Source organism: Triticum aestivum, chromosome 4A (assembly GCF_018294505.1).
Source record: "Triticum aestivum cultivar Chinese Spring chromosome 4A, IWGSC CS RefSeq v2.1, whole genome shotgun sequence".
In the NCBI taxonomy this organism is placed as follows: Eukaryota; Viridiplantae; Streptophyta; class Magnoliopsida; order Poales; family Poaceae; genus Triticum; species Triticum aestivum.
The window spans coordinates 597,157,945-597,163,284 of record NC_057803.1 but is presented as its reverse complement, the minus strand read 5'-3'; the positions used below and the strand labels follow the sequence as shown (position 1 = coordinate 597,163,284).

Genomic DNA, 5,340 nt, shown 5'->3' with positions numbered 1-5,340 from the left:
GAATAATCTATTGTCCCGTCTAGATTCGATTATCCTGACACAAGGTCGTGATGTGTTTCGTTGGAACCTTACTACATCAGGGTTTTTCACAGTAGACTCTATGTATCGTGCACTCACGCATTCTGAGGTACCGGTGAGTAATAACCAAAAAATTTGGAAAGCGAAGGTACCACTTAAAGTTAAAATATTCATGTGGTATCTCCGTAGGGGAGTTGTGCTAACAAAAGACAACCTTGCACGACGCAACTGGTCGGGAAGTAAGAAGTGTTGTTTTTGTACTCATGACGAGACAATTAAACACCTCTTTTTTCACTGTAAGTTTGCGTGTTCTACGTGGTCAGCCATCCAAATAGTGTCAAATTTGTATCCGCCCACAAGTGTTGCCAATATTTTTGGTCATTGACTGGACGGTATTTCAAATGCATACAAAACACTAATAAGGGTGGGAGCGTATGCCTTACTATGGTCGCTTTGGCTATGTAGAAATGATGTTGTTTTAATTGACAAAACTGTTTCTCCTTTGCAGGTTATTTTCCGTTGTACGCACTCGCTTCGTACGTGGTGTACGCTACAACGAGCGGAGTACCAACCGCTATTCAAGGCGGTGTGTACGCTGTTGGAGCAGGTGGCTACAGAGGTTTTACCCAACATGGATGGCAGCATAATCTCCGGCTCGGTCCATCATCTTTTTCGACATAGGCATAGTGTCGGTCTATGGACTCTACTGTTGCCGAATTGTCGGTCTTTTATCTTTCTGTTTATCAGACTACTGGTGTTTGGCTGTGTGCATCTTAGTTATGCAGAGGTCGGGTGATACTCTTAATGCTTTGTATCACTTTGATGCTACATTTTGAGATAATAAAAGCGCCTTTTATCGAAAAAGATACGCATACAAGCATTGTACCATATCTGTTGCAGGCTTGCAGCTCATGACCTATTGTGTGACCGGCCAAACTCGAACAAAAGCCCAACACATATCTCTAGCCCGGCCCAAGCTGGTTGTCATGATTAACCTAGATCGTTCCCTGTCCCCAGCATCCCTTATTCCTCTCGAGCCTATAGGCCCCCTCGCCGGCCGCCTCCCCTCGACCTACCCTGCATCCCGGAGCGCGCTCCTCACCGCTCGCCTGAGATCCTCCGTCCCGGCACGCCGCCCCTCACCAGTCACCACTCTCCTGCGACCCTCCATCCCGGCGCACCGTCGCTCGTCACCACTCCCCTGATACCCTGCATCCCGGCGCGCCGCCCCTCGTCATCGCTCCCCTGCGACCAACTGCGTCTACTACCTCCGCACGGGGGCCTGCGGCTACGGGAAGAGCTGCAGCTACAACCACCCTCGCGATCGCGCCTGCCGCGGTGAGCCGGGCCGCTTCTCTTGTCCCAATTTTGTTGGCCCCATCATGCTCTGTTTCACTTCAATCTAGTTGGGGATTGGTACTTACGACTTGCCAATCCCTGATAATGAACGACAGACTGAATTACAGCTGGTTGGTGTGGAGGGGAGCTTCCAGCTAAATCCTCTTTCTGTGATTGAATTGATTCTAGTTGTGGCTTAGGAGGTTGTCACCAGTCCATGGAAGTGAACTTGATTGTGCAGTCGTTGGTTCCTGTTGTTGATTATGTGATTGACTGATTGTATAATAGGGCTTGTTGTCTTATTCTCGTGGTTGATGTTGATTATTCAATGTTTCACTTTCTGCTTACGGTGCCACTTGCTTATGTTGTAGGCCTGATCATTCACACCGTCATATGGTCATATTTGTTTCCGAGACTTCAAAGCAGGTTACCTCCACTCGGTGCAGAGAAATGCAATGGCACTCAAGCACTGGATATGTTGCAATGGACATGACCCCAAAACTTTCTCCCTCTCTTTTATTTGAGTCACAATTCAGTAATTTGTTTACATATTTCATTCGCTCAAAAGACCATTTAGATCTCTGTGTTCTCTGCTACTACAACTGAGGAGCAACTTGACAGCTTTATGCAGCTCGGTCAACTAGGCCGCTGGGACGCTGGGGGAGAAGGACATCGGTGCAGAGCATGGCAAAGCCGAGTACTTGTTGGATCTGAGGGCTTCTGATCCACAGTTCTCCGCATGATCATCCATCAGCATCTAGTGACATTAACACTCAGCCGCATAAGGCTTTCTCCCCACTATAGTTGGAGTTCAAGAGCGTAAGGAAGGTAATCTGTTGATCAATTACTGTTGCTTGTCACAAAACTCTGAAAAATATTACTGAGTACATCTACAACGAGCTATGCTTGCCATTTAAAAGATGCTTATGTGAGCTGCGTGTCATATCAATTTTTTTATGCAAGCAGATCTTGCGATTTACATATGATTTATGAACATAAATTGTTTACTGTGTAACCCCTAAATACAGTAGAAGAGAAACAAATCTTATAAAACTATGCTGAGACGAGTAGTACTTATTTAGTCAAGTGACATGTTAGATAAAATTCCACACCTATTACAACTTATCTGACTTCTGTATTTTTTAATGATAGCTGAACTAGATTGTGTTCCAGGAATAGAAAACCATGGATGTTTTCCATTTATTCACTTGGCTATTGGAATTTGATTGATGACCCCTTCTCCTATTATTAACAACATATACCTACACGGTTCTGTCTGCTGGTTTGCCAAATTCTAGACACTTCTTTTGTGGTTCGTGCTTCCGCTTTATACCATGCTTGCCTACATCCGTAGTGTCACTCCTTTATTCTCTTGATGTGCTTTTCCTTTACAAGGAAGAATACACACCATGAGGAAAAGAGAAGTAAAATTGTAGCATATGGCAACTTTATAAATACTTCCATGTTTCTGATTCATCATGAGGTCATGTACTGATGGATTGCAAAAAGAAAAAGAAAAATAATGTCAATTGTTTCTATATAACTTTAATTGGCATGGTCCATCTGTAGTGTCGTTCAATTATTAGACCACATTCAATATTATTTTTTGGATGCCTGCAACTTCCAACTAAATAGATCGCCGTATCTATATCTGATTTGTATTTGTAGTCTACAAACAAGACATCCTAATTATTTGTTCGAACATACTACAGTCTTGTTTTCTCTGCCGTGTCTTCTCCTTTTCTTAATAGTGTCACTGCCTTTGATTTATCTGCTCAGATGTGCTATTTAGAGTTTGATCTGGATATATACTAGCTATTTTATTAGGAGTTGGTGGTAAAGATGAACTAATGGTTGATCCGCCCTGCTGTCCATGCTGCACTTCATGCAAAATCATTGGGTCGGTACTGGGAGTACTCCATTTATGATAGATCTTATGCTTCAAAGCTTCTTTTTATTGTCTAATATGTTTTATTTGCACTAATTTGGTAAATTTAATTTATCTTTTGGCTTAATATGTCCCAGGTATTGATATAGTAATATGTTTTTACTTGATTAATGGCCAAACATTCTGCTTCAGTATCTTCCGGTAGGTGCCTCAGAATTATGCAGTTGATCATACCATACTGCTACTCGAATAAAAATGTCTATCTTTGTGTTCTACACTGAAGCTATCATATGAAGTTTAATTATTTTCAGCGTCCATCACCAAAACTACTTTGTTTGTAGTGAAAGGCTTCATAGAATTTCATAGATGTTGCACATCATGAGATTAACCTGTAGATGTATTCATAACCATATAGTAGAGGGGAAGATGCAAGCACGACATGTCTTGGCCTCTCAACCTTTTCTGTTATATGTCGCGTTTCTATTAATTATTTTGCTTGACATGATTCTGCCAATGGTAACTTTGATTTTCTCTAACAGGTAGGAACAAAAGTATTTTTAATGAGCCTAAAAAATCATAACACATGTAGCTCTTGCTACAGTTGTAAGTTGTGATCCTAAATTTGAACTTGATGGTGCTGAAATTACTAATGAATTCTGGGTAGTGCATGTTGATATGGCACTTGTGAAAATTGAAGATTGGGTACAGAGTCGCAAAAACTGCAATACTCTTGGTAATGTAGATTTGTTTTTGCATCTCAACCTCTGTAAGTGAGTAATATCCTCCCTCTATGACTACTTGCATCATGTCAATGCATTGTGTGTTAACAGTTCATTTTGTTTTTTTGTTTGTAGATTCAAAAGATAAATGGATGATTCTATTGGTGTGTGTGGCAAGTATACTACAAGGATGATGATGATGTTCATGTTCATGATGATGAAGATGGATGGTTTCAATTTTAGTTAAGTTGTAGGGATGATGTTCCTGTTGGATGATGTTCCTCGATTGTGTTTTAGTTACGTTGTAGGGATGCTTTCAATTTAAGTTTTGCCGTCAAGAAACATTTAGATTATACTTCCCATGTGGATGATTTTTCTTGTGTAATATGCACTATTGTAATCCAACAGTTTTATTTAATATATGATTTCTTCCTCTTGTGAGTATATTCTCTTGTTTGTCTTTACTGGAAATTCATAATTATCACAATTATGTAAATCACTAATTTAATTGTTGGCAATATGTATAAAAAAATATTATTCACATTATATATGAACCGCGTTGCAAATTCTTTGTTGCCAAGCCCTCCAACACATAGAAGTGTTGGACAAGTATTCTTTGTTGCCAAGCCCTCCAACACATAGAAGTGTTGGACAAGTCTGTTTTATGTGTTGTACTCTTGCAACGGTCTCTTTTACCAACGATAATATGGCCCTGTTTGGTTCAGCTTTTATCGACGGATTCCGCTGCCGCGCAGCAGAATCTGAACCAAACAGCGAATCCAGCAGAATCCAATTTCAGAAATCCGCTGCCAAAATCTGAACCAAAAGCGGAAGCAGCCCAGGACGTGCTTTTCAAAATCTGATTCCGCTGCGGGCCAAAATCTGAAAAAGTTGTATCAGCTGTTTGACAAATGACCTACATCTTTTTCACATCAGATTTTCCACAGCTGCTTTTTCACAACAGATTTTTCACAGCTGCTTTTAGAAATCCACAGCCGAACCAAACAGGGCCTATAAGCGTTGCATTATGCGCTAGCAACGCCGGATAAGGCAACGCATCCTAAACCGTTGGTAAAGACACTAACAACGCATATATGGTCTTCTAGATACGGAAAAATGTGTTGCTATAGGGGGGTTCCTGTTGTACTGCCTCGCCCTGCCTGGATTGGATTGCGCCCGCGGTTGCCGCCACCGCTCTGGGCGCGGCCACCGCCTCTGCCGCGACCTCTGCTTCCCGTGGGGGCGCCTCCCCCACTGCCGGAAGAGCCGTCGCGGCCGCGCTGCTGAAGTTGCGCCTCCCACTGCTCCCTGGTGAGCAGTAGTTCGTTGCCAGCATGTCGCCAGCACGGTTGTCGGCTTCATCGCCGCGCTCCTCGA

The 5,340-nt window shown here is 42.4% G+C and overlaps 1 long non-coding RNA gene across 1 annotated transcript; it reads left to right on the top strand.

Annotated features, from left to right (window-relative positions):
- Positions 1 to 1,052: 1,052 nt before the first annotated feature.
- Positions 1,053 to 4,404, top strand: LOC123087375 (uncharacterized). Its single transcript, XR_006441320.1, has 2 exons — positions 1,053 to 1,356; positions 1,728 to 4,404. It is a non-coding gene; the product is annotated as an uncharacterized lncRNA (long non-coding RNA).
- The last annotated feature ends 936 nt before the right edge of the window (positions 4,405 to 5,340 follow it).